Source organism: Balaenoptera borealis (assembly GCF_965194805.1).
Source record: "Balaenoptera borealis genome assembly, chromosome: 20".
NCBI lineage: Eukaryota > Metazoa > Chordata > Mammalia > Artiodactyla > Balaenopteridae > Balaenoptera > Balaenoptera borealis.
This window is the reverse complement of record NC_138879.1, coordinates 24,116,029-24,127,114: the sequence shown is the minus strand read 5'-3', so window position 1 is coordinate 24,127,114 and position 11,086 is coordinate 24,116,029. Positions and strand designations below refer to the sequence as shown.

The 11,086-nt window shown below is 47.1% G+C and overlaps 1 pseudogene across 1 annotated transcript in view; it reads right to left on the bottom strand.

Moving 5' to 3' along the window:
• Window positions 1–1,258: 1,258 nt before the first annotated feature.
• Window positions 1,259–11,086, bottom strand: part of LOC309618748 (small ribosomal subunit protein eS17 pseudogene) — a 28,259-nt pseudogene continuing 18,431 nt past the window's right edge. Inside the window, exon 4 of the transcript XR_014249849.1 lies at window positions 1,259–10,421. The product of XR_014249849.1 is annotated as a small ribosomal subunit protein eS17 pseudogene (transcript). The remainder of the gene's footprint in view (window positions 10,422–11,086) is intronic.

Below are 11,086 nucleotides of genomic sequence, written 5' to 3'. Positions count from 1 at the left end.
GAATAGTGGGGAGGGGCAAAGGATCGTTTCCTTCAAGGTCCTTGGAGCTCCCTAGTATAGTTCACTTTGAAAATTTTAAAAATTCAGATTGCCCTGGAATCTGCATTTTAACAATTTCCCATAGGGAACATTTTGCACCCTTTAAGGCGTGAAACCTTGGCTCAGTGTTGCTGGCCTTATGGTGGAGGAGGAAGGGGAACAGAGAAAGGAGGTGGTCCTCATCACCCAGGTGGCAGTCTGAAGCTGGCTTTTGCCCTCTGGAATTCTGAAGAGCGTGTCCTGTCACCTGCCTGCACTGCACCCAGGCTGGAAAAGAAGGGGTGGTATGCCTGTCTTCATGGCCTTACTAGAGCACTCCTGACTCTCAAACAGGAAGAAGGAGTTTTGGAGGAGGAATTCTGGAGGCCTGGGGCCAAAGTTTCACCAGTGAGAGCTCTAGCTTGTATCTCTAATCTAAAGGATTCTGGCCACTGTGTGCTAGCGTGTGTAGGGAGGGAGGGGGAAGGGTGGCAGTGACCTATATGTTCCCTGTCCTGGCAGCTGTTTTGATGCTTTCCCCAACCCCCACATACACAACAAGGGGCCTGGGGCTGCCCTCTACCCTCCCCCAGATGCCAGGGCCTGGGAGTGAAGGTCCACCCCCTAGACCATGACAGATCCGGATGCACGGCTTCACTCCACAGATCTCAGAAAATGATGAACATTGTGGACCCTAGGACCCAGAGAACAACTCAGGCACAAAGCCTCCCCCCACTCCCAGCTGCTTCCTGCATCTCAGGCCTTCCTGCAGCCTCTGCCTCCTCCCCCGCCCTCTTCCCTTCCATCCTCTTCCTCTTCTCCCCAATCTCCCGCTACCCGCTGCCCTTGCCTAGAAGGGCTGTCGAAAGGAATCCTCTCACCTCTCCACTGTTGGGATGTGTGTGGGTTCTGTGGGATATAAACTGGTTAGCACGTGCAAAAGAGCGTGGGGGATGGGGTGTGGGAAGCCGCCTGGGAACCCTGAATATTGGGACAGGGAGGGGCCAGGAACCACAGGACTGGATCTTGAGGCTGGCAATCCTGAGGCTAACGGAGAGGGAAGATTTGGGTTCTGAGCAGGAGCTTTGGGACTTGGGTTTCCAAGCTCAAGTCTGGGACTTGAACCTCCCCACCCACAATGCCCCCCCCACCCCCGCCCCCACTCAACCTCACTATGGAAGTTGGTTGAGACAGAAGTCTCACCTAGTTGGGGGTTTGGGCAGTGTCCTCAGAAGCTCTTGTGTGGATTGGGGGAGGGCACAGGCCCCTGGGTGTTCCGCCCAGAATCTCCCACACCCTTTGGTGAGTCATTCTAACTGGTCCCAGCCCAAGGGGTCTGTGCCCATGCTTCTGGCCAGGTGGGGAAGCCAGCTTCTAAAGGATGGGAGGAGGAGCTGGGAACCAAGTCAGGCCCAATGGACGCTCCCCACCCCGACCCCCAACATCTCCAGCAGCAGCTTGGAGTGGACTAGAATTGGGATGCTTGCGTCCCCCTTGTCCTGAGACTTCCAAGAGTGAAACCCTTTTAAGTACTTTGAGATGCAGGACAGTTGGAGCCAGCCCAGCGCTCAGAGGACTGAGGCTAAGGAGTGGGATCATTATTTCCTGGGCGACACCCCCTGCCAGTATTCCCGAAGAAGCTTTTATGGAGCAATGAGTGCTTTAGCATCTCACTCCTTCCCTGGGGTCAGGCGCCAGGCCAGCTAGCCTGTGAGAGGAGTGGGGAATGGCTGTTATCTTCTCCACCCGGTCCCTGCCTGCCTGAGGCAGTAATCACACCTGCAGGGAGGGTGAGGAGGGCAAGGGTGAGGAGGGCGGTGACTTTGGGGAGGGTTACGCCCAAACTGAAAGGTTTGAACCTAATTTTCATTCCTCAGGCTGTGATCCTCAGATCCTTACTTATCTCCCAGTAACTGGGTAATTTAGCCATTCTTTCTCTCTCCTTTTTCCTTTGTGGAGTTGCCTGATGGTCTTTGCATGGAAGTTCCTTCCTTACCTCTGACGTGGAATAGAGTGGTTCCCAAAGCTGGCCCAGGAGCCAGGCTGCCAGAGTTCAAATCCTGGCTCCACCACTTACTAGCTGTGTGACGCTGGACAAATCCCTTAGCCTCTCTGTGCTCTGAAAGGGTAAACTGAGGTGAAAGTGGATGGAACACAGAAAATAGGGTGTGTGCCTTTCCCAGTTCTTGCTAAAAAGCCTGGAGGCTTCTATAGGGAGAGGTAATCTTTATTCTCCAGATAAAGCCCCTCCCTGTTTTCCCACCTACCCTCAAATCTGATGGGGGCCCTCTGAGACTGTTCTTTGAGGCTTGATAGTTTTAAACACCAGGTGTTAAGTGCAAAGACAGGTAATGAAGGTGATGAAGGCAAGGAGAGACCTGATTTTCGATAAATCCCAAGCTCTTAGCACCCTGGGCTCACATCCAGGCTGGGTGCCAAGGCTGCCTTCTCTTCCCAGCCCTGGGGCCTTGAGACTCAGCCTCGGAAAGTGGTGTTTCTGTGGCTAAGGTCATCTGAGCAAAGACTGGCCTAGACCTCCCTCTTTGGTCGTTTTGTAGTGAACCAGTGGCCCCTGCCCCAATCACTCTCCTTCATCTGTCCTCCTCTGCCAGGGACTTGGGCTAATCCAAGGATGCTGGAAAGGCTTGTCTATGTGTACGTGTTTTATATACAGGAGAGCTCAAATCCGGGATGTCAGTGTTGAAGGGCCTTTAGCGGCCCTTGGCTGACCCCTTCCCAGGGGGAATGAGGAAGGCTGAGACTTGAAGTGGGAAGTGACTTACCAGTTTTGGAGGAAAGAGACCAGGGTTCACAAGGTCTGAACTGAGCCCTAGCTCCACCCATTTGCTGAGTGACCTTGGGCTAGTCGTTTCCACTCCCTAAGCCCCAATTTCCTCAACTTGCTCAAATTTGAATGTCTGAGTGTGTCTCCTGAGCATAGGCGATCCTGGTTGTTCCCAATTCTGGAACAGAGCAGAACATGGGCTTTGCAGCCAGACCATCTTTTTTAGAATCTCCAACCTGCTGCTGCCCAGTTAAGGGACTTCGACAAATTTCTTCATGTGTAAAATGGATATAATAGACCAACCCCATAGTGTTGTGAGAATTAAATACATTTAGAACAGCTCCTGGCACAAAGTAGGAGTTTGGTGTGTTGGCTGTTATTGATTACATGTATATCTGAACATGTATGGGTGTGTGTGCACACGTGTACATGCGTGGGGAGGTATGACTGAAAGTGGGCATCGGTATTTGCATCTCCACATGTGTCTTCATTGGACTATAGGGCCTCTCGTTTCCTTTTAAGGTCTATTATATGAAATTCTGAAATATAAGCACCCCCTGCCTGCAGCTCCTCCACAGCTTTTGGGATCATCCCTGGAGTGAAGGTGACCTTCCTTCTCTACCTCCCAAAGTGTTTTTCATTCTTGCCTCTTAGTGTCTCAAGTCCCCCAGTGCCCATGCAGAAAGAGTGCCCCTTGGGGTCCTCCCACAGCTGGGAGACTGGCTTGCCTGGGTCCCTCTGCTCTGCCCCCCTTTCTTTCATTCACCCTCCACGCTTCATTCTAGTATCATTTGGAAAGTTCAGATACCTCTTGGAGATTCAGGAGGGAGACCAAGAAGGAAGAGTCAGGGTGTGTGTGTGTGTGTGTGTGTGTGTGTGTGTGTGTTTGTGTGTGTTGGGGGCAGGGAAGGGTTAGGACAGAGGAAAGATTTCTCCAAATCATCAGTTGCTTTAAAAGAAAGCCTATATTTAGCTAGGCTTAGAGGGTCTGTAAATATGTATTTTGCAAAGCAGACAGCCATAGCCGTCGGAGCTCCAGAGATATGCAGGGAGGTCAAAGAAAAAAAAATAACTGGAAAGACTGAGCAATATTATTTTGTCATCAGCAGATTCAAAGAACTCTCTCCTGCCTGCTCCAACTGCTATTATTACACATTCCTGTGTTTTGATGTTAGTTTCTATTTTTCATCTGCTCTCTGGATCTGCAGTGGATGCCTGGGGAAGAGACTGGCTCTCAGAGTCACCTTCCCACCAGCCTTTGCCTCACCTGCCCAGGGTCAAAGGAGAGCGAATCCTGGCCCTGCCAGCTCCCCTCCCAACTGGTTCCACCGGGCTCGGCCAGGCTGCATTCGCCTGGCCTAGGTACTGTCTGCAAAGCCAGCTTTCAGGCTCCACACTCAATCCTTTGCACTTCAGGTGGCCTTGAGGGTGAGGGTTGGGTGACAAATCTTGCCACTTCAGGGCAGTTCTACTTTAGAGAACTCTTCTTTCTGAGAGAAAAAAAAAAGAAAAAGAATTTACACTTACTTTTTTACTTTTAGTTTGAAAAGTTTCTTTAAAAATAAGAAAAGTTCAGGGCTTCCCTGGTGGCGCAGTGGTTGAGAATCTGCCTGCCAATGCAGGGGACACGGGTTCGAGCCCTGGTCTGGGAAGATCCCACATGCCACAGAGCAACTGGGCCCGTGAGCCACAACTACTGAGCCTGCGCGTCTAGAGCCTGTGCTCCGCAACAAGAGAAGCTGCGATAGTGAGAGGCCCGCGCACCGCAATGAAGAGTGGCCCCCGCTTGCCCCAACTAGAGAAAACCCTCGCACAGAAACGAAGACCCAACACAGCCATAAATAAATTAATTAATTAATTAAAAAAAAAAAAGAAAAGTGGTTAAGATTTATTCAGTGATTTCTGTGTGCCAGGCATTGAGCTATTAATGCTTTAAAAAAATAAATAAATAAATAAATAAGAAAAGTTCAGGGAATTCCATGGCAGTCCAGTGGTTAGGACTTGGTGTTATCACTGCCATGGGCTCAGGTTCGATGCCTGGTAGGGGCCAAAAAAAAAGAAAAGTTCAGAGAATCACGTGACAAACAGAATTTATAAATGCTATCAGAGACTTCCCTGGTGGTCCAGTGGTTAAGACTCCACACTCCCAATGCAGGGGGCACAGGTTCAATCCCCCTTCTCTTTCTCCCCAGTCCTGTTGCCCACCCTACCCACTCTCACAAATTTGGAATGCATCCTTTATAGCCCATAATTTTTAAAATTAATTAACTAGTTAATTAATTAATATTTTGGCTGCGTTGGGTCTTCGTTGCTGCACGCGGGCTTTCTCTAGTTGTGGCGAGCAGGGGCTACCATTGAGGTGTGCGGGCTTCTCATTGCGATGGCTTCTCTTGTTGCAGAGCACCGGTTCTAGGCGCGCGGGCTTCAGTAGTTGTGGCACGCGGGCTTAGTTGCTCCGCGGCATGTGGGATCTTCCCGGACCAGGGCTCAAACCCGTGTCCCCTGCATTGGCAGGCGGATTCTTAACCACTGCGCCTCCAGGGAAGTCCCTAGCCCATAATTCTTAAATTACCATTTTTAATTGTCAGATATACATAACATAAAATTTACTATTTTAACCATTTTAAGTGTACAGTTCATTGGCATTAAGTACACTTGCATTGTTATGCAACCATCACCATTATCCATCTCCAGAACTTTTTCATCTTCCCAAACTGAAACTCTCTGCCCACTAAACAATAACTCCCCAGGCCCCACCCCCGAGCCCCTGGCAACCACCATTCTACTTCCGGTCTCTATGAATTTGACTACTCTAGGTACAGCATATAAATGGAATCATACTGTATTTGTCCTTTTGTGACTGGCTTATTTCAAATAGCATAATGTCCTCAAGATTCACCCACGTTGTAACATATGTCAGAATTTCCTTACCTTTTAAGTCTAGCCCATAATTTCATATTTTCCCTACACATTTAAGTATTCATAAAGCAGCATATGGTAATGCTTTCTGTATTATTAAAACATATACAGCGACCACCATGCTGTGTGTATCATTTTGTGTCTTTTTTTCACTTGAGGTGTTTTCCACGATGCAGCCACATCAATACATGTGGCTTTGGTTCATTCATATTAACTTCTGTTTACTATTTCATCATATGAATAAGCCACAACTTATTTATCAGTTCCTCTACTGATGGGCCTTTGAGTCGTTTCTATGTTTTGCTGTTATAAGCAGGGCTGCGGTGAACACCCCTGTGCTTGTCTGAACCCATCTCTGGAGTGTACAGCTCGGAGCAGGAAGCCAGGGTTGCAGGCACACTGTCACCTAGACTAGTACTGCCAAGCTGCTCTCTAAGCCAGTTTATGCTTTTGCCATCAGCATTTGTACAAGATGTCCTATCTGACCACATCCTTGCCAACATCTGCTCTTGTTAGACTTTCTATTTTTGCCAATCTGATGGGTGTGAAGTGGTATCTCATTTGAATCTGCATTCCCTGCCTCTGAGGTAGAGCATCTTATCATGCTTATTGGCCATCTGGGTTTCCTCCAGGCAAATTGCTTACGTCCACATCCTTTGCTCTCCAGTGCAGCTGTTGATACAAGTTACAGAAAGCCTAACTAGAAGTGGTTTAAGCAAAAAAGGGAATTTTATTATCTCACATAACAAGGAGTCCGAGGTTTGGTTCATTTAGAGGCTCAATTATGACATCAAGGAAGAGGTTCTTTCCATCTTTCTATAAGACCCTCCTCATCATGTTGGTTTGCTTCCCAGACTGGCCCCCCCATGGTCTATGATGGCTGCCTCAGCTCCGGGTGTCTCATGCAGACAACAATGTCCAGAGGCAGGAGAAAGTGGATGCTTTCTTCTCAGTGTCTTTTTTTTTTTTAATTAATTAATTAATTTATGTATTTATTTTTGGCTGTGTTGGGTCTTCGCTTCTGTGCGAGGGCTTTCTCTAGTTGGGACAAGCGGGGGCCACTCTTCATCGCGGTGCGCGGGCCTCTCACTATCGCAGCTTCTCTTGTTGCGGAGCACAGGCTCTAGACGCGCAGGCTCAGTAGTTGTGGCTCACGGGCCCAGTTGCTCTGCGGCATGTGGGATCTTCCCAGACCAGGGCTCGAACCCGTGTCCCCTGCATTGGCAGGGAGATTCTCAACCACTGCGCCTCCAGGGAAGCCCTCAGTGTCCTTTTTCCTAGAGGCCCACAGGAGCTCTTCCTTCTGGTCTCAGTGGACAGAACTGCATACATGTCCACACCTAAACTAATCGTTGACCAGAGGAACTGTATTATCATGCTCTATTTAGACCAATCACTGTTCACCTGATGGGGATGGGGAAGGCCCAGCCTCGCCCAAAGCCTAGACCCCTGACTTTTGAATCAGGATTCTGTTAGCAAGGAATAAGGGAAAGACTGCCATTTGGGGTGGCACTCAAAAGTTCTGTGCTTGCTTTATTGATTTGTAGGAGGTCTTTATATATCCTGGATACTAACTTTTTATCTGCTTTATGTGCTGCCGATATTATCACCTAGGCTGTTGCTTGTCTTTTAACTTTGTTTATAATGTCATTTTCATAGAAGAAAGCTTTTGTTGTTGTTGTTAATGTAATGAAATCAATCTTTTGTGAGTTGTGTCTCTCATCTAAGAAATTTTTTCCTACCCTGAGATCTCCTACATTTTCTTCTAATTATTTTAAAGTTTTGTTTCTCACTTTTAGGTCTTTAATCCATCTGGAATTAATATTTATGGATGAAAAGTCAACTGTCACAACACTTTTTATTGAGTTGCCTATTCTCTCTCACTAAGTTGCAATGCCACTGCCATCATAAATCACATTCCCACATATGCTTGGATCTGTTTCTGGGCACTCTATTCTATTGATCTCTTTGTCTAGCCCAGCACCAATACCACATTGTTTTAATTACTATCGCTTTCAAATAAGTCTTTGTTTCAGAATTGTCTAGTCTCTTCTTGGTCCTCTGCTCTCCCATATGAATTTTAGAATCAGTTTGCCTAGCTCTTTGAAATATCCTGTTGGAATATTCAGCGGACTTGCCTTGACTCGACATATTTTTATGGAGAGAACTGTCTTAGTGACATTGAGGCTTCTCATCCCTAAACTTAATACATCTCTCCGTCTCTCAATTTATTCTTTTTTTAGCCTATAGTTTTTATGGTTTTATAGCCTATAGTTTTTCTTCACAAATATCTTCAAATATCTTTTCTAATTTTTTTCTGGGTTCTGTACAATTTTAATTTTATTGTGAATGATTTCTTTTTAAAAAGATATTACAGTTTCTAATAAATTATTGCTTGTGTATAGAAACACTGCTGAATTTTGTATTTTATTTGTATTTGGATGTTTATCTTTGTCCAGCAACCTTGCTGATCTCTCTTAATAGCTCTGACAACATGCCTATGGAATCTCTTGGGTTTTCTATATAAATAATCATACCATCTGCAAAAAAAAGTCTGAGTCTTTCTTTCTTTCTTTTTTTTCTTATTTTTGGTCCAAGGTTTAGGGTGAAAATATTACAGCACAGCAGAGTCAACTGGCTCCATGGTGTTTTGAAATTCATCCCAACTGTGGGCTGAGTGACCTGCAGGTTGGACAGATTGCCAAAGTTCAAGAGCTTCAGCATTTCCTTAGTGTCAGGATCTACTTCAATGATCTCCTGATCCAGGGCTGAGACCTCAGGCACATAATTCTCTCTCCTCTCTCTCTCTTCCTGCAGCTTAATGGAGACACTTCTCACTGGGCCTCTCTGAAACTGCTTCATCAGATGTGTGACATAGCCTGCTTTCTCCTTGCGAAGCTTCTTGCTGGGAATAATGGCCATCTCCTTGCACACACCCTTGTTGGTGCAGAATTCGTTGCCCAGGAACTTGTATTATTTCTCACTGATGACCCGGGCCGCCTTCTTCACGGTTTTGGTGCAAACGTGGCCCATGTTGGCAGGTCCTTGGTAAAAGAGTGAGATTTTGTTTCTTTTATTTCCTAATCCTCTATCACTGAGTGGTAGCTTCTAAATCTGACCTCTCCCAGCTCTTGGGCTGTGCCAGTGGGCTGGCCCTGGGCAGCTATTGCCTTGCACTGTCAGTTATAAACAAAAGACCCCTTACTCTCTCCAGAGCTTTACAGTTTACAAAGCACTTTTGCTTCTGTTATCTCATGGATCCATTTGCCCCCACTTTACAGAAAGGTAAGGGCTGTAAGCTCCAAGTCCAGCAATCTAGCTGTGCGGAATACTGCGCTGTGAAGCCTCAGACAGTCCCTCCTCTCCTTCTGTGTTTCTCCTCTAAGCTAAAAAGTTTGGCCAGGGATGGTCTCTGGCATTCTCAGACTCATGATTGATAGCTTTGGGTGGCCAAGAGGCTCAAGGAACCCCTCTGAAGACTGAACTTCACCGATAAAAGGGGGGGAAGATTCTGGGTACACTTAGGTCCTCAGGCTGGTGCCCCAAAACATCGTGGGGGTGGGGAAAAATGGAAATGTCGTTTCAAGTCGGAGAAATGATATAAATGATGGGGAGAGTGGGAAACAGGGCATTGTGTCCAGTCCCCTGCCTCCACGCGGGTTCTCCTCCCTGTTTGGAATAACATCCTCCGGACCCGGAAGGGGAGGACGAGAAAGGGCTAGAGGCCGTGCGTGAGTCCCCTCTTCCGTCGCCCCCTCTAGCCGCCGAGCTCAGCAAGCACCTCTGACGCGTATCCGTAGCCTGGGGCGGGGCTCTCTGTTGCCATTCCAACGGGCCACCCGGCTCGGGCCCCATATTACGCAGGCGCAAGTCCGGGCTGGAACCGGCGAATGCGCCCTCTCGTGGCAGACTGCCAGATCGCACCCTTTGTTATAGTGCTGGAGGCGGCGAAGAGGAGGCAGGAGAAAGATGTGGGTGGAGTCTGGGTGGCAGATGCGACAGTCAGATCACAATGACGAGAATCCCTTTCCTTTGTCCCTCATGCCAACATCTAACCCTCCGTTTTAGATGCAGATGAAGAAAATATGGCTCTCAGAGATCAAAAAACAGGTTCATAGGGACGGAAGTGGAATGAGAGTGTTGGCGAGATGATATATTATTAATCAGTCATTCATTTATTCAGCAAACATTCATTGAGATGGGGAGAGACAGGGACAAAGGACCAAAGGGATTAAACAGAGACATTGACGGGCCAAGATGGGTCAGAAAGCTGGGGAGACAGGTGCGGAAGGCAAAGCAGCAGGGACAGAGAATCAGCTAGCTGAGGTCAGGGCTGGAGTAGCAGGAGTAAAGCAGAGGCATGGGAACCTGGGCTGGGCTTTTGGAGACAAGGCTGAGAAAAACCCAGATGCAGAACTGACCCTCCAGTTCACCCAGATGGATGCTCCAGCTGGATAGGACAAAATCAGGAGCTCAAGATGGGCTCCTATGACCACCTATGAAGTGGTCCTGCCAAAGAAAGTGGAATATACACCTGATCAGGACTCTCGATCCAACTACAATTTACAAGAAAAAACAATGTCCAGGAAATACAATTTATAAGAAGTACAGAGGTCAGAGGAATATTTTAAAGAACACAGTAGAGATGCAATCAGCAAAATCCAGACTGGGAAATTACACGACAAATGACCTGGTTACCCTAAGGGCAGAGAGAGAGAGAGAGTTAGTTGGAGGGGGACTCCAAAGATTTAAAGAGATTTCAAAGAGACATCAATCAGTTGCAATGTGTGCATCTTATTTGGATCCTGATTCAAACAAGTACATTGTAAAAAAAAAAAAAGACATTTATGAGAAATTGGAAATTTGAGCACTATAGATCTGATATTAAGGAATTATTATTAACCTTATGGTAAAATAATGTCATTGGGTATTTTAATTGTGATTATATTTTTAAAAAGTCATTATCTTTCAAAGATTCACGCTGAAATATTGACAGAGGAAGTTAACTGGGAGGGCTATAGATGAAATGAGATTGGCCATAAGTTGATCATTGTTGAAGCTGGCTGATTGATATATGAGGGCTCATTATATTATTCTATATACTATATATATTAGTTTTATTTTAAAATTTCCAGAATAGGTTTAAAGACCCTGTGACACCCCCCCACCACCACCACCCTTAAGCCTCAAGGAACAGAAGGCACTCAGTGTTATAGCAGCAGATTGCAATCCAGACAGCTCTGAGGTGGGGAGGTCATCTGTGGGGCAGAGGAGACTTTCAAGGGACTTCCAGCTGGCTCCTGGCCCAGTCCCTGGTTCCCTTGATTTTGGGGAGAGAGAGAAGGATCAGTAAGAAAGGCTGGC